We start from the raw sequence: 18,136 nt of genomic DNA, 5'->3' as shown, positions 1-18,136 counted from the left end.
TAGGCCCACCCTTGTCAGATGTGTTCTAAAGAATATAAGAAGTAGATAAATAACCAAACTATTTTCTCACAGAAGGCTCCTTGACCCACCATGTAGTTTCACATATGTAAACTGATGTATGAGAGAGGATTCATTCTGAATTTACATATCAGCCTCTTCTAAACCCAAGCCCTTTCCAAGCCCCATCTCCACCGAAGAAGTCCCTTTCCCAAAATCAATGGGTAGGAATGCACTTACTTTGCACACCTGTAACTCAAAGGGACTGCTGAAATGATTGTTTCCAAGATAAAAGACAACTTGCCCCAAAAGTAAGTTCAGGTTTTTACCCTGAGCACAGAAATCACATAAAATAGCCAAGATGGCAGTGTTCTTAGTTTCAATTAATTCTAGGATTTAAACTCCTCTGGGCAGCCCATTATATGTAAAGGGGGTTGATATGAATGGCAACCTCACAGGGTGGCTGAAAATAAGTGAGAAAAGATGCAGAAAGAGCAACTTGTAATGTCTTATTGTCACTGTTACTAATCATTAATGCTCATCAGCATCTAATCAGAGTTGTCCCTTTGAAAAGTGGGTACCTCAGGACCAAGTTATCTTCCCTCCTCTTCCTGCCTCTGTATGGTAGTCAGTATAGGGATCCAGACCCCTGACCAATACAACTCAGTGGTCCCAGGTTCTTACCCTATCACCAGTAAGAGTAGTCACATTAATTAGAGTAATGGAGCCTCTTCACTTAAATGCAGAGCTGTGGGCCCAAGTATTACTTGCTGTCTTTCCCTCCTGTTCTGGTTACAACAATTCAAGAAAGCAACTTTTGGTCAGATGGTTTGAGTTGGTTCTGGAACTTTGGTTCTCCTCTGAATAGACCCAAATGTCTTCAAGGGGTTAGGAGTAAAATTGGGGAAGGTCTGGTTTGAGCCATGTTCTCCAACATGGTAAACCCAAAGCCCTAAATATTGAAGCTATTGGTACTTGCTTGGCCTTTTAGGAAAGTGCAGTGCTGGATCTTGATTCTCATGTGGTTCCTTGGGTCTGCTGTCTATTTCTCAGGAATCTGGAAGGGAGGAGCTTATAATAAGCACCCCTAAACCTACAACAGTTCTCCTGGTTGAAGGGCTAAACACTTCTACCCTGGGGTTTTAGTGACCACTGACATTTTAAGAAATGCATACATGTCTCTCAAAGGAAGATCAATTTGGGGGTCTTCCTGCAGTTGTTAACTATGGAATATGTGGGTTTGATTACTTAAGGTGCCGGCTTGTCTCTCTTATGGATGACCATGAGACATATTCTGGAGGTAGTGCTGACTTGGCTCAGTGGTTGAGTGGATGAAGCAGGAAGGGAGAGGGCAGTATTCAGGTGGATAAGTTTCCCCTAGAGCAAGCATTGGCCAACTATAGCAGCAGGTCAAATCTAGCCTGCTGCCAATTTTTGTTTTTACCTTTTTATTTTGAAATAAGTTAAGACTCATTTGCCACCTATTTTGTAAATAAAGTTTTAATGGAACATTACTACACTTATTTGTTTACAGATTGCCTACGGCTGCTTTCCTGATACAATAGCAGAATTGAGTAATTGCAACGAACAACAGCGTATGACGTGCAAGGCCTAAAGTTTGTGCCATCTGGCTGTTTGCAGAAAAACTTTGACGATCTTTGTGCTAGAGTCAAAGATGCTTCTCACATATGCTTCCCCGAACTGCCTCAGATTCCCCCTTGCTGCAACCCAAAGGCCACAGACCCCCGTTGAATCAGAAAACTCTGGAGTTGGAAGGAGGTATTAGTGGATATCCAGTGAGATTTCCCATCTGAGACCAGAATCTTCCAAGGATGCCTTCTCAAGTGATCCCCTGACGGTGAAGGCACACCATTGCCTGAAGGGGCCAACTCACCTTTTCTGGGAAGTTCTGGCTGTTGAAAAGTGATTCCTTATATTGAGCTAAAATCTTGTAGAAAGAAAAATTGTTCAAGTTTTATTATTTTATGATGCCATCTCCAGCCTTTGGAGGAGGAAGACTCCATCATCAGCAAGGTGGGCTGTGCTGTCTGTCTTGTGTAGAGTAGCACGATGGGTGGGGAGGAGATGTGCAGAAGCTGGCGTACTCTGTAAGGGAAAAGATGCTGGATGCCTCTAGAGAGAAAGATCCAGAGAAGGGAGGCTGGAGGGTCATGGCTGGACAGGGGTGGGTCAGAGAGGAGCTACAGGTGAGGACGGAGACAGAAGTATGGAAGCTGAAGCTATCTCAAATTATTCTTCAGTGCTTCTGGAATAGGATTTGAGTTTGTGGCATGCTTCTAGATACTTCAACTAGTTGAAATGTTCTTCAAGGGAGAAAAAGCGGGCCCAAATGGTACAGATGTATTGAGCTGTGTCAGTTTCCCTGAGGTTCTCATTCATCAGTGTTATATTCTCAGTCCAAAGAGCTTTCAGACCAAGCAGCACCATAGCCATAATGGTCCAAATCCCACCTCACTGCCTTTGCTCCTAGTCATAGATTTCCTCTTCTCTCACCTCAAAGGTTGCTTCAAACCAGAAGGCATGGAAGGAGATAGAGGTGGAGGGAGGACATGTGCCATCTCTTTGGCCCAGGGTTGAAGGTTTTCCAGGTCACAGGACAGTGCACAGATCTCCAGAGGTATGTCAAAGGCCCTGTGTTCAAGATCTGTTTCTGCAATAATTTTGTATGCAATATTTTGTCATTAGTTCTCTTTTTGGTGCCTTAGTTTCTTCCTCTGTACAACAAAAGGCTGGAGCTAGGGCAGTGTTCAAATACTGCTGTTGAGCTTTGGGTGTTCTACAAGGGTACTCGGGGGCTTGGGGCAGGATGGGCGGCAATGAGGAAGCTGAGGAGCTGGGTTTCCTGGCCATCTTACTCAACTTTCATCAAAGCTTCTTTGTGCTATCTATTGGATAGATTGGGGTTCCTCAAAATCCTCTATTACCACTAAATTTCTGCTGCTAAAGAAAAGAAAGGCTAGAATCCGATGAACTTTATCAGTATTTCTCAATGCTGTGGTACTTGTCCCATTAGAGGGACTCAAGCTGGTTTTATGTGATATGTGGATGAACACATTTTTTATTGAGGTATGCTTGACATAATATTATATTAGTTTCAGGTTTACAACATAATGATTTGATATATGTATATATTTCAAAATGATCACCACAATAAGTCTAGTTAACATTCACCACCACAAATAGTTACAATTTTTCTTGTGGTGAGAACATTTAAGATCTACTCTCTTAGCAACTTTCAAACATACAATACAGTATTATTAACTCTAGTCACCATGCTGTACATTACAAGTCCAAGATTTATTTATTTTATGACTGGAAGTTTGTACCTTTTGACTTCCTTGACCCATTTTTCTCACCCCACCTTACCTCTGGCAACCACTAATCTGTTCTCTGTATGAGCTTGGTGTCTTGTTTTGTTTTGTTTTTAAGATTCCACTTATAAGTGAGATCATATGATATTTGTCTTTGTCTGACTTATTTCATTTAGCATAATGCTCTCAAGGCCCTGTAAATGGCAGAATTTCACCCTTTTTTCCTCTAAATACTATTCCATTGTGTACATATACCACATTTTCTTTATCCATTCATCCATTGAGGGACACTTATGTCATTTCCATGGCTTGGCCATCCTAAATAATGCTGCAGTGAGCATGGAGGTGCATATATCTTACGAGTTAGTATTTTTGTTTCCTTTGGATAAGTACCCAGAAGTGGAGTTCCTGGATCATATGGTAGTTCCATTTTTAATTTTTTGAGGAATCTTCATACTTTTTTTCCATAGTGGCCGCACTCTTTATATTGCTACCAACAGCTCATGGGAGGTCCATTTCTTCACATCCTTGCCAACGTTTGTTATTTGTTTTTTTTTTTTTGGTAATAGCCATCCTGACAGGTGTAAGGTGGTATCTCATTGTGGTTTTGGATAAACATTTAAAATTATCATAGTTCCCATGTTTATTTTAATATCTATAAGGAAAATATAACCAGCACATCAAGTGTATGATTTTATTGATCTATAGCTTAGGATGAGGCTAAATGTAGTCAACTAAGTGGGCTTATTTAAAGAAAGAAAATATGTCAATAATAGTACAGATCATATAGGCATATGGCAAACCTGTTGACATTTGGGAAGACAGGAAAAATGGCTTTTGTAGGCTTTCCTGGCTGTGACATTCTAGCATTCTTCTCCCTCCCAGTCTTTTCTCTTGTTCCCTCTCTCTCCCCAGGAGAGAAGGCATTGCAATGTGTATTTTCAGACTCAAAACAGTGGTCCTGACATGCCTGGGGTCTGGGCTCACTGGTCCTCTTGGTCCTCCACTGCAAAGACTTCTGCTTTGTCAGGGGGCAGCTCTGCTTTCCCACCTCTGGTCTCTGATGAGATACATGAAACTGGCAGGAAAGCAGACCAAACTGAAAGCGAGAAAAACAGGCAGGGCTCTGCAGAGTGTGGGCAGCTGCACTTCAGGAGATTAGCCAAGGTGCTCTCTGTTCCATTAGCAGAATACCCAATGGGCTTGTGCTTGAAAAAGCCAATCTGCAGAATTAGCAGCCAGTAAATTGTTAATCTTGCAGACTGTTGATTATGTCTTGCTTCTTTTAAATTATCAGACCTCACTTATTTTTATTTACTTCTTGGCATGAAATCATTTTCTATATTCTCTTTTTAACTCACTCCTAATGGTATAATGCATGTCTATTTCCTTGTTCTGGATTCTGGATGATGCATCCACAATTGTCTAGTTTCTAATAGACATGCACTGCATGTTCAAGTTAATGAAGCATGGCATGCCATGGCGGACAGACTTTGGGCATTAGACTCTGGATTTGAACCTGGTTTAGCCACCTCTGACCTGTGAACTGGTGTTACTTAAATAAGCTTGGGGCTTACTTTCTCTGGTTACTCAACAAGAATTATGCTTCTTTCATAGAATTTTTGTGAGGATTTAAGTGGTAACATTAAAAACATAAAAAACACCTGGTTTGAGTATGTTGAGTTTTAGATGCTAAGTAAATATCAGTTCTTTTTCCATTTTTTTACAAGCTCGACAGGTCTTTGTGCTAGATGCTGCAGACAAGGCAAAGATGAATGTGATGTAGGTCAGGATAGCAAATAGGTTTTATTTCATATGTCAGCTCTCATGGAGTGTGCCGCTTCAGGGAGAACTGTGTGGAGATGGATTTTAAGGGTCAGCGGGGAAGAGTGTCATAGTTGATTAGCCATGTCCTAGGGCTCAGGAGTGGGCAGTGGGGGACACGAGTGTCCTACATTTGCCATCACTGACACAAGCCCTGCTTTGGGGAAGTCAAAGCTAATGGAGTGTGAAATTCCTGGAGAAGCACAAGGACAGTGGTAGCACTTCTACATATGTTACGTCTGGAATCCTCTCAGCCAACTGGAAAGGGATGAATTGTTATTCTCATTTTATACATGAGGAAATGGAGGCTCAGACAGGATAAGTAATTTTCTCAAGGTCTCACAATGTAGAAAACACTGGCAATGAGATCTGAACCCAAATCTGTCTGACCTCAGAGACGTTTTGTTTGCAGTTACTAACTTTTTAAATTGGGGTGTTCAAATAGAGTCTTTTATTTTAAATGAGGTGAAATTTGGATATTTTAAGGTTTGTCAAAGTGCACTAATCTTGAGTGTCCAGCTTGATGAACTTTTGATTACACCTGGGTAATTTAGATACACCTGTAAAACCATCAAGCAGACCAAGTTACAGAATTTTCTCACCTTTCTGGAAAGTTCCCTGTGTGCTTTCCTAGTCAATAACCTCTCCACCAAAAGACAACCACTATTCTGATACTTACCAACATTGACTAATTTTGACTGTTCTTTAACTTCTATAAGTGAAATTATATAGTAATTTCACATTTGTGTCTTGCTTCTTCAACAAAATGTCTGTGAGATTCATCTATGTTGTGGTATTAGTAGTTTGTCTTTTTTTTTTTTTTAATCACTGTGTACTACTCCACTGTATGAATACACCACGATTTATTTATCCATTCTCTTCTTGGGGGACATTTGAGTTGTTTGCAGTTTTTGGTTGTTATGAATAAAGCTGCTATAAACATTCTTGTAATGCCTTTGGGTGGGCATGTACCCTTATCTCTCCAGAGTACATACCTAGTAGTGGAATCACTGGGCTATAGGTTAGGAGAATATTTAGCTTTAGTAGATATGAGCCTTTGCCTTTTCCAGTGAGAGTTCTACAATATCAGGGGCTTGAGTCTTTTTGATCTCTACGGCATCCCAGAACCCACAGCAATTCCTGGCTCAGAGTTGGTGCTAATGATCTATTTTTGAGTAAATGAAAATATATGCATATTGTGCATCTTGAGTCTTGGCTTTGTATTGGGGGCTGCCGTGTTTCACTGAACAAAGAGGTCATAATCTCTCTCCCTGTGCCCGGAGTTCCCCTTTCAAAACAAGTCTTTTATAATGCCTCTTTAAATATCTCAAAACAAAGTTCACAGATAATACAACCTGTCTACACACATATTTTCTTTTTAATCAATTTGGTGTCCTAACTTTTCTGTGAAGGAAATATAAAAGGAAAGTAATTTCTAGTAAGGTAATGAGTATTTCAATATACAAATGTCTGGGGACTTCTATATTGGAAGACATAAGGAAATACACAGATACTTGCAACAGATACTATACATATGATCAGTACAAATGCAAAGTGAGAGAGGGGCAATGTTCTGCTAACTCCTATCATGAGACACATTGTTATCAGTGATATGATATTCCAAATGGTGACAAATGCTTGTTAATATTTTTAATAAAAAAAGCACAATCTTCCCCCAATTGGCTCTGAAAAATTCATTATATATTAAAACCGTATAAGAATGCTTTATTTTTTATGTAAAATGGTGTTGGGGTCTAGGTTTAGATAAACTTTTCAGCAAGAAGAATGTTTTGTGGGATATACATGGCATGAAACATATTTTTCATTGGACAGGATTATTCTAAGCATTGTATAGGGTGTCTAGCCTTCTTGGTACTCAACCATGAAATGCCTTTGAACATCTTCTCATCATAGTGCCAACTATTCCTATAAATTTACAAAATATCCTTTGGGATGGTATCACCCCCACGAGAATCACGGTTCTAACTCAACTCTCTCATTTTACTGATGAGGGAAACTCTCCCTTGAAAAAGGAAGAACCTCCTCCCAGATCTCACAGGGACTTAGAGGTTAATCATGGATCACAATCTTCTGATTCTTTAGTCTAAATCAGGACTCCATCCACCACAGCAGTTGGAGCTGGGGCTTTGAGTCAGATTTGGGTTCAAATCCTGACTCTGATCTTAGGCAAATTGCTTCGTTTTTCTGAGCCTCTGTTTCATCATTTGCAAAATTGGAATTAAAAATAACATTTCCCTTAGAGAGTTGTTTTGAGAATTAAGCAGGATTATGACTATGAATACCTGACACATAGTGAGATCTCAACACAAGGTAGCTATTATATTATACCCCTTTAAAGCACATTTATTTAAGTGCCCACAGAAGTTGGTGTATCCTCTTCTGGGAGAACTTCTCCATTTGAAGTTTTCTCTACAGAGAAGCACTTGTCTTTATCCGTTGTTTCCAAAGCTTCAAACAGTCCCTTTCCAGGGCAAAGTGTCCTTCTAACCTCCTCCCCACTAAAGCTGTCCTAAGTCACAGTCAAGGACAAAATGTCTTGAGCTAGGTAGCTCAGATCACCCTGACACTTAGCCTCTTACCTAAAGGATGGAAGAAGAAATTTGGGGGCTGCAACTGATTTGAAAATAAGGACGAAAGAGGATGAAATTTTGTACCAGATGCATGGTGAATGGTCTAGATTTTTCATTCTATCAACACCCTTTGAAGTGGAATTGTTTATTTTCACCTCCATTTTACATATGAGAAAATGGGGACTCTGAGCTGTTAAGGCCCTTCATCTAAGTCACACAGAAACAAGACTGATATCAGGTTTGATGGACATTCTGTTAATGTGAGTTCTTTCAAAATCAGACCCTGAGAAAAGGATTTGGGTGCAAATAGTTTATTTGGGGTTTTTTTGTTATCAATTTATTGCCTCTTAGATCTGATGCAACTTTGAATATGTGGCGTATGATAAAGGAATTCCTTTAAGTATTTGTCCTTTAACATGAGCATGATGCTAAGCTTTCTCAGTAAAGGATGCTGGAGGGATATTGCTGGAGAAGGAGGGTCTCCTGCCATTTCTGTGCCAGATGAGGCTCAATTATGGGTGTGGGGACATTCTGTGGAACCTGCCCACAAGCCAAAATATGATCCTGAAGCCGAATCCAGCCTCTGTACCTCGACACTGAATTAAATCTCAGAGACAGAGTTTTGGGTAAAGTAGAAAAAAAATAGCTTTTTTATTTTGCCAGGCAAAGGGAGCCACAGGGGGCTAATGCCCTCAAAACTGTGTGTCCCCTCCCCACCCCGAGGGGGTAGGGAGAAGTTTTATAGTGGTGGTTCAAAGAAGACTTGATCAGCTTGTGGGCATTCTTCTTATTGGTTGGTGGTGAGGTAAGTGTGAGTCAGTGGCATCAACCTTCTGGTTTCAACCTGTCTGGGGTCTAAGTGCTTGTGAGCAGCATACCGTTCATTTCTCCACCTGGTGGGGGTTTCAGTATCTGCAAAACAGCTCAAAGATATTGCTTTATATCCCTTGAGGGGGAACCAGGACCCTGCCCCAAGGCTGCACTACTGTTTCTTGACTGCTCCTCCCTTGTCTCCGCATCCCCTCCCTTCCCTGATTAGCATCTGTTTGAACCTGCCTGTTGGAACTCGGGGGAAGGTCATGGAGCCCTGGTGTGGTGATAACCTTCATGCAACCCCCTTGGTATGGAAACCAGAGCCAGGAGCACAGCTTACATGCTCTGAAGGACTCCTATCCCCCCGACTCCCAGGCTGCACATCCCCATAACCAGGTGCTGATTGACTGCTCCCCCATGTGCACTCTGGAGGGTGGCTTCTTGCAGCACCTCCAGACCAGCTCTAGCCTAGCCAAAGCAGCAGACTTCTCTACTACACTGTGGACTGAGCCACACCTTCTCCAAAGATGTCTGGATTCCTCCCAACTTTGTCCTTCCGTGGGTGTTCAGCCTAAGCCGTAGGGTGCCTTAAAGAGTTTACTTACCGTATCTTACAGTTACTCTTCATCATAGTTAATGGTTCTTTGTATTACACTTCCTCTGTTTTAAGTTGCTGTGTGCTCTGTCTCCTGATTGGATCCAGACTGTCATAGGAAGTGATCACAGGAAGAAGGTGAAAGAGTGGGAAGGGACAAAAGCCAATAAGGAATGTACTAATGAGAGGGTCACTATTGTCAGTACCTGGGACTCAATCACACTGGTGTCCCTTTGAGAGTCTGGGTGCCACACACTTCAGCATTGCCCCAGCAAGAGGCAAGAGGGCTGCATATTTATCTACCAACTCCTGTCCCTCATTGATTGAGCGTTGCTTGGGAATTTTAACTCCCTGGTACTTTTGTCCTGCCCTGCATGCCTGGACTTTCCAGAGCATACTTATGTAGCCAGAAAAAGCCCTCAGGTAGAAACAAATCCTTGATGGTAAAATATCTGTGTGCATGGGAACTTCCTGTGATGCTGCAGGTGACCTCTAGGGTGGACCAAGAGGACGTGGGTCAGCACGAAGTATCTACTACAGACATGTTGTAGGATGCTGGGTGGCAGAAGGAAATTGGTCAGCTAGAAGCTGATGAATGGCTCAGATTGATTCAGGGTGAATTTTCTGGAAAAGTCCAGTTGCAGAGGATCAAATGTTTTCCTGACTGGTATAATTTAATTGTATGGTCAGTGTTTGCTATGGATAATTGGGTTTTTCTTTGACTTTGACACTCTCACTGCCTTGCTGTCTGTACTAGAAGACACTGTCTTCTAGCCATTTCAAATACAAAAAGCCAAACCTGGTTTCCATCAAGAGTTGGCAGCCCTACCATTTTCAGGAGGCGCCAATGGCTGTGGTATCCAACCAGCAAAAAGGCAGTGGTGTTTGTATTTTCCACTTTGCCCTTTACAAGAACATTTCAGCTGAAGTGGAAGCCTTTTTCCTTCATCTTGGGTGTTTTAATAGAAATCTTGGTGACATTAAGCTCTTTTAATTCTGAGCACTAGCTTCTAAAGTTCAGTGACGCAAAGCTCTGTTCTGCCATGGAACACAATGGGTACCAAGGCGACAGACTGTCATCACCAGGAGTACCAGAATAAAAATACAGCCAGGAGACAAGGTGATTACAAAGGACCATGGACAGTGTTTGTCTGTGGGAAAGTGTGAGATGAAGGAGGTTATGTTTATATTAAAAAATTTAAATCATTCACATTTTGCAATAATGTAACCAATTTATAGGGTTTTGCAACTGGCAATGTGTTCTTTCCACATTTAAAATATTCTGTGAAGAGAGAGCAAGGAAGCTTACTCTGTCCTGAAATGGAAAGATCTCCAAGACATGGTGTTACATGATAAAAGCAGTATGTAGAACAATATTGAGTAGCTAACTATTGTACGAGAAAGAAGGAAAAAAAGTTATATAGTCACGATTGCTTGTATTTACATGAAAATCTAATAAAAATATCTAGGTATGGTTTAGGAGGGCAAAAACAAGGGGTGAGATTTTTTTCAATTTATAACTTTTATATCATTTTGATTTTAAAATCACATCAATGTATTTCCTGTTCAGGTAAAGAAATAAATAACCGGGACTTCCCTGGTGGTGCAGTGGTTAAGAATCCGCCTGCCAATGCAGGGAACACGGGTTCGAGCCCTGGTCTGGGAAGATCCCACATGCCGCGGAGCAACTAAGCCCGTGTGCCACAACTACGAAGCCTGCGCGCTAGAGCTCGCAAGCCACAACTACTGAGCCTGCGTGCCACAACTACTGAAGCCCACACGCCTAGAGCCTGTGCTCTGCAACAAGAGAAGCCACCGCAATGAGAAGTCCACGCACCTCAACGAAGAGTAGCCCTCACTAACCTCAACTAGAGAAAGCCCGCGAGCAGCAACGAAGACCCAACGCAGCCAAAAATAAACAATACATAAATAAATTAAAAAAAAAAAAAAAGCCCAGTGAAGAACATAATCATTCGAGAGCATGCCTCTGTTCTTTGATCATTTTTACAACCTTTGAAGGTAGCTTTGGATGGGAAAATGCATTCCACAAAATCAAATATCTGCACATAGTGATTCCTTTGCAAACATTTAGGGAGTGAGTGTTTTTATTTGATCACGGAAATTTTTTACATCGATACTGCTATTTACCACACAGGCAGAAGGGGGCAGTGTTTCTCTGTTTTTCTTTGTGCCTTTCCCTATCTCCCCAACCCAATAGGCAAAACCAAGATTTCTCTAATTCAAGTCTATGATAAAATGTACCACATTTTCTAGATTCATGTTGTTACTCTCTCATCCCAAAAATCTTTTGAGGACTTGAAGCTTCCAACAGGCTGCTTAATGATTATTCAAAAGGGGCTGATTTTTGGGTTTGCTCTTGTGAAGTCTTTCTTCTCTCTTCTCTCTCTCCCTTTTTGTCATTCCACTCAGCTCCCATACATCACTTTCCATGATCAAGTCAAAGAAAAAGACCCTTAAATTATGAAAATTCACAGCTCTCTCTCTCATTCTCTTTCTCTTTTACTTTGCAGATGAGACTCAGGATTTGGGAGGCAAAACAAACAAACAAATAAAAAGGGAGAATTTTGGACCTCCGTGAATAGTGCTAATGTGGAAAAAAAAAAAAAGCTAAAAGGGAAAGAGAATAAGCTTTGGCTGAGTGTTTATCTGTGTGCCTGGCTGGCACCGCACCTGCCATAACTCCTTTTACATCTTCACTACAACAAGGATGTGTCATTAGAGCCATTTTGAGAAGGAGGAGATGAAAGCTCGTAGGCAATGAACAACTCGCCTAAATTTATGTTGCTGCAAATAGATAGAATTGGAATTGGGAGGCAGATTGCATCCAAAGCTGGACCATTTATGTGTTTTTTCCCTACACCATCCTAAAGAAATGGAAGGCAGTGCCTCCCTTTCGACTCTCTCTCTTGTCCCCCATCCTCCCCTGGTCTCTGTACCTGCTCTAACACAAGTGTGCACCAGCCTCTTCCTACGCCACATGGTGTCTGTAAAGAGAGAAAACGGAGACAAGGCAGCAGCCTGAAGAGCTCCCCAATGTTCAGTGGAAGCTGGTCTTTGTTATACTCAGGCAGAGATTCCTTTAGAAAAGGCAGCAACATTGAACTGCCCAAGGTCAGACATTCCTCAAGCTGTGGACTTGGGGAAGTGCCAGGGGAGGCACTGCACTGTTTCCAAATTGTTTTGGAGTATTTTGTGCTTGTGTATTTGTGTGTGTGAGTGTGTGTGTGTGTGTGTGTGTGTGTGCGTGTGTGTGTGTGTCTGTGTTTCTGAGTGTTCTTGTTTTCTCATTCCAGCTTCCTGGCAATGCCTGCAGATGAAGGTGACAGTGAATATGCAGAAATAGACAATTTGGAGTGTTGGATGGACTAAGTTTAATAGTGAACAAAGAACAGTGGTGAAGACATTTTACCCAAAGTGAAGGTCTTGGGAGTGATCTTGGGTGGTGTCCATCCTCTGTATTGAATAACACCAACCCCCCTGGAGAGAGAGCTGTGGCCCTTGCCAATGCTGAGTAGGACAAGGAGAAAGTCTCCTTGGAGGCCAGCATGACTTTCGCATGCTTTAACACTTGCTGTGCTGCCATTTCAACAGAGAGGGCCAAGCAGCAGACCGGGGTCTTTGGGTGGACAATAGCACGTAGCTAGAATTTTTTTAGGTTGTTTTCCTTTAGTTATAATTCTATTTATGGCAAATGATTATGATTTTCTGCTCATGGTAGTGAAAAGTATCCTTTTCAACACATGCATTTTGATAAAAACGTTAACCTAAAAATAGTTGAGCAAATAATAGGGTAGGTGGTGTATACATGTAGCAAAAGTGATGAAATGGCTCCAAAATGAAATATGGAGTTGTTGTAGCAGATTATTTCTAAAGTGTCTTCCATCTCAGACAACTTGCGACTTTAACTCCATCATTTGAGAATCATGGGAAAATTAGAATTGTGCAATTTCAGAGCAGAAAGGGATAATCTAGCCCAACCTTCTTGTTTTATAGTTAATGAAAAGGAGGCTTAGAGGGGCATGGCTGGCCCAAGGTCACACAGTGTCCTGCTGGCTGATAATCTGTGTGGGGAGTGTGTACTGACTGCGGAGACAGAGTAAGGATAGCGGGGCAGGATGATAGTCTAGACAAAGGGCTGCTTGAAGTAATTCAGGTCGTCTTGGCACCAGGGAGGGAAAGAGGGAAGAGGAGGGGGAGACAATCTTTGAACAAAATGAAAACTCCTAGATAAAGCGGGGGAGAATCCTTAAAATCTCAGTTCCTTCTGCTTACTGCAGCAGCAGTGACAGGAACTGACTGGTTTCCCCCCAATAAACGCAGCAGTAGCTCTTTGCTGCGGAATGTGGCGTTAAATGCAGTAGGTCAGCACTAAGCTTGAACAAAATGTGATGACTGATTAGGAAATGAACGGTAAGTCATGGACGGCAAGTCCCGATTATGGAGATCTTATCAACACCCTCCACTGACTTCACCCCGCCCGAGCCAACAAAGCTGCACTTGCAGACTGACGAAACCGAACCCAGATGTCCTTGTTGCTCTGGGGACACTTCAATTCTGGCTGTGACAGTCATCTGTGAGGAAATCAGATGTCGCAGGGAGAAGACTCAGCCGAGCTGCAGGCACTCAGGACCTGCTGGGGGGTGGGGAGGTGGGGGAGTCGTGGTCCCCTGCCTCCTCTTCACTGTGAGTCTTGCTTTCCTCTGGGGGTACTGAGATCATAACGATGGGATGTAGTCAAGGATTAAAGACAGCTCCCCCTTGTGGATGGGGCTGGGGAGCCCACGGCATGGTTCAGGGCAGGAATTTAGCATATGTTCTTGCATTGAATGACCAGAAGCCCGGGTACATCAATCAACAGGCTTTGCATGGTGTTTGGCATTGAGCCAGATCGCTGCTCACTCACGTTCCTGTGTGAACAAATCACTCAGTTTTTTTCTCTGTCACTATTTATTTCATGACTAATATTTCGATAAGAAAACTCTGTCCTACAAGTATGTGGTTGGGATATGAGGGGGGAGTCTAATGAAAGTAGTGGTTGCCTTTTCACTCATTAAATTATTTATTCATTAAGCACTTAGTGTGGAGATAACCTAGGCCCCTCCTTATAGATTAAGATCTAGTTAGGAAGTCAGATAACAACTTTGTAAATAAGAAGATTACCAAAATAATGTTTTCTAGAATATCAAATATGCTAGAATCAAATAGTGCTTAGATTAAAAAGTAATAGTAATAAAATTGATAATGTATTAAATACATTAAATACTTACTACGTGCCACCCCTGTTGTAAACAATTACCTGTATGATACATTTAATCCTTACCACTGTACTAAAAGAGGTATAATAATTATCTTTCAATTTATTAAGGGAAACTGAGGCAAAGAGTTGGATAGTAATGGGAAGAGGTGGGATATTTTAGACAGCAGACTTCATTGGAGTAAGTCAGACAGAGAAAGACAAATATCATATGATATCATTTATATACCGAATCTAAAAAAAAAAATGATACAAATGAACTTATTTACAAAACAGAAACAGACTCACAGACTTAGAGAACGAACTTACGGTTACCAGGGGAGAAGGGTGGGCAGAGGGATAGACTGGGAGTTTGGAATTGACATGTACACATGGCTATATTTAAAATAGATAACCAACAAGAACCTACTGTATAGCACAGGGAGCTCTGCCCAATATTCTGTAATAACCTAAACAGGGAAAGAACTTGCAAAAGAATAGATGCAGTACATGTATATGTATAACTGAATCACTTTGTTGTACACCTGAAACTAACACAACATTGTTTATCAACTGTACTCCAATATAAAATAAAAATTAAAAAAAAAAGAACTAATTGGGAAGTGACATTTAAACAAGGGCCAGGAGTGTACATTGCCTATGTATCTTTAAAATCTATGAGTCCCTTTCTACTCATTCCCACCCAGCCCCACCCCACAGTTGTTTGGTAAAGCCTACCACGTCACTCAAGTAGTCCTTGCAACTACATTCTGACTAGACTGACTCTTCTTGCAGCCAGAGTGGTGTGACAGCAAGTAGAGGGGACAGACGGATGGACTAAATACATTTGACCCTCTTATTGGTCTGTTGATCTGTCTAGGGTGTGGCTTATTGGTGTCCTCTGAATTTGAGAATATAAGGCCTAGATCTCTGAAGTAACATAGCAGGGAGTAACAGCTTGCCACCGTGCACTTACTCATGGGAAGGCTGGGTGTATTTCTCCTCTTCCCTTAAACATTGAGTCATGACCATTTACTGTGGGAATGGGGGTAGAAAATAACCCAGTGGTGGGGGGCAGAGCAGTAATCAGAATAAAACTATCCACATGCATAGTACAATAAGTCCTACAGACTTTCATTCCAAGATTCCACCTGGGTCTCCCAACAACCTTGTGGAACAGAGATTGTCATGCATTTTTGGGTGATCAGAGAAAATGAAGGCTGATATACATCAGAACTTTAGCCAAGGTCATGCAGCTGGTGGGGGACAGAACTAGTGCTTGAACTTTCTGATAAATGAAAAATCTGTTTAATCCATCTGACTATAGGCTATAGGGATAATGCCTTGCTTAGAAATAACCATTTATTGTTATGAATGCCTACCTTGTGCTGGATTCTGAACCAAGAGCATTGTGTACATTAACTCCTTGAATCCTGTTGCACACTGCTCGGAGAGCAGTTGGCACAGTGCCTGGCACATGGTAAGAACTCAGTTAATGTTAACTTATATGGTTGTATTTTTGAATAAAGGGAAACTGAGGTCCAGAAAGATTAAGTAATTTGTCCCAAGCCATCTGTCAGTAAACAATGGGACTGCAGTTTGAATGCAGGCCTTGTGGTCATGGGGTTTATCTCTCATCCATGATGCAGGCTGCCTACCTGCTTCATGGTTGGATCCCCAGTGCCTCAATGTGTCTTGTGGGCTATGCAAACTGAATTTTAGACTTCTGCAGCTTGTCTCTGGCAACATTTACAGTTTATTCCATTTTTCATTTGATTACCATTCAAAGCCATTTCGGCTTTGGGCCTTCAGCTCTGCAGAGATGAGTGAGGCTGTGGCCCCCTCTAGACCCATTTGCCCCTCTCTTCACTCAAGAGAGGCTGAGAATTCGAGGTAGTGGAGGAGGAGTTTTTTTCCTCATTGTGCCTGAGGGATGCATATTTCTTGGAGGGGTTGGTAGAATCTCATCCCTATGAATACAGTTGGATTTGGAATTCAAGTTTTAAGGGTTTCCTGTTTCGTACTTTGCCAAATTTTCAAACATAAAACTATTTCCTAAGTAGACAACATCTTGGAACTCCCCAATCTCTCTGCTCCAGGCTGCAGCTTTACATTCACTTTGCTTAATTCCAGAAATAATTTATCTGTGGGGCCCTGGGCTCAGTGACACAGAGAAGAAAAATTGAGAGGGATTTTGGGTTCTGTTTCCATGTTGCTGGAATGTGGCAGAGAAAGGACAGATGATTTTTAGTGGAACCTTTCATCCAGGAGGTAGAATTTTAGCCAAGCTTTGAAAGACATTTGGATTTTGATAGGTGGAGGAGAAAGGCAAATGCAGCAAAGCCTATATCTGATAAGGGGTTAATATCTAAAATATATAAGGAACTCAATAATTCAATAGCAGAAAAGCAAATGACCTGATTAATAAATGGATGAAGGATCTGAATAGACATTTCTCCAAAGACGACGTGTACAAATGGCCAACATGTACATGAAAAGGTGCTCAGCATCACTAGTCAGCAGGGAAATGCAAATCAAAACCACAGTGAGGTATCACCTCACACCTGTTACAATGGTTATTATCAAAAAGACAAGAGATAACAAGTGCTGGTGAGGATGTGGAGAAAAGGGAATCCTAATGCAATGTTGGTGGGGATGCATATTGGTAGAGCCACTATGGAAAACAGTATGGAGGTTTCTCAAAACATTAAACATAGAACTACCATATATAATCCAGCAATCTCATTTCCAGGTACTTATACTCAAAGAAAAGGAAATCAGGATCTTGAGGAAATAGCTGCACCTCCATGTTCATCGTGACATTATTTACAATAGCCAAGATATGGAAGCAATCTAAGTGTCTGTTGATGGATGAATGGATAAAGAAAATGTGGTACATATATACAATGGAATATTATCCAGCCTTAAAAAAGAAGGAAATCTTGCCATTAGTGATAATATGGATGAACCTGGCGGGCATTATGCTAAGTGACTTAAGTCAGTCACAGAAAGACATACTACTTGATCTCACTGATATATGGAGTCTAAAATTGTGAAATTTATAGAGGCAGAGAGTAGAACAGTTTGTTGCCAGGGGCTGGGGTATGGGGGAAAAAAGGGAGATGTTGCTCAAAGGGTATAAAGTTTCAGTAACACAGGATGAATAAATTCTGGAAACCTAATGTACAGTATGGTGACTATAGTTAATGATACTGTTTTGTATACATGAAATTTGCTAAGAGAATAGATCTTAAGTATTCTCACCACACACAAAAAAGTGGTAACTATGTGAGGTTAATTAGCTTGATTGTGATAATCATTTCACAAAGTATACATATGTAAAAACATCACGTTACACACTTTAAATATATACAATTTTTGTTAATTTTACCTCAATAAAGCTGGAAGGAAAAAAAGCCCCAAAATACCTTAGACTGAGTGGCTTAAACAATAGAAATTAATTTTCTTACTGTTCTGGAGGCTGGATATTCAAGATCAAGGTGTGGTCCGGTTTGGTCCTGGTCTGCAGATGCCTGTCTTCTCTCTGTGTTTTCATGTGGTCTTTTCTCTGTGTGCCTGCACCCTGGTGTCTCTCCGTGACTCCAAATTTCCTCTTCTTATAAGGACTCCAGTCAGATTGGATGAAGGCCTACCCAATAGCCTTGTTTTAACTTAATCTTTAAAGACGCTTTTTCCAAATACAGTCATGTACTGAAGTACTGGGGGGCAG

General features: G+C 41.4%; 1 long non-coding RNA gene across 2 annotated transcripts in view; it reads left to right on the top strand.

Moving 5' to 3' along the window:
• The window catches only part of LOC113618940 (uncharacterized), an 83,197-nt gene that overhangs the window by 15,987 nt on the left and 49,074 nt on the right, over nt 1-18,136 (top strand). Inside the window, exons 2-4 of one of the 2 annotated variants that reach the window (XR_003432212.1) lie at nt 1,532-2,031; nt 2,519-2,635; nt 12,467-13,403. This is a non-coding gene — a long non-coding RNA (uncharacterized LOC113618940). Of the gene's footprint in view, nt 1-1,531; nt 2,032-2,518; nt 2,636-12,466; nt 13,404-18,136 lie in introns of those variants that run through there. The other variant, XR_003432211.1, reaches the window with a different exon arrangement.

This window comes from Aethalodelphis obliquidens, unplaced genomic scaffold, assembly GCF_003676395.1.
Source record: "Aethalodelphis obliquidens isolate GAN/ISIS:26980383/991018 unplaced genomic scaffold, ASM367639v1 scaffold6, whole genome shotgun sequence".
NCBI lineage: Eukaryota > Metazoa > Chordata > Mammalia > Artiodactyla > Delphinidae > Aethalodelphis > Aethalodelphis obliquidens.
This window is presented reverse-complemented; position numbering and strand designations above follow the sequence as displayed.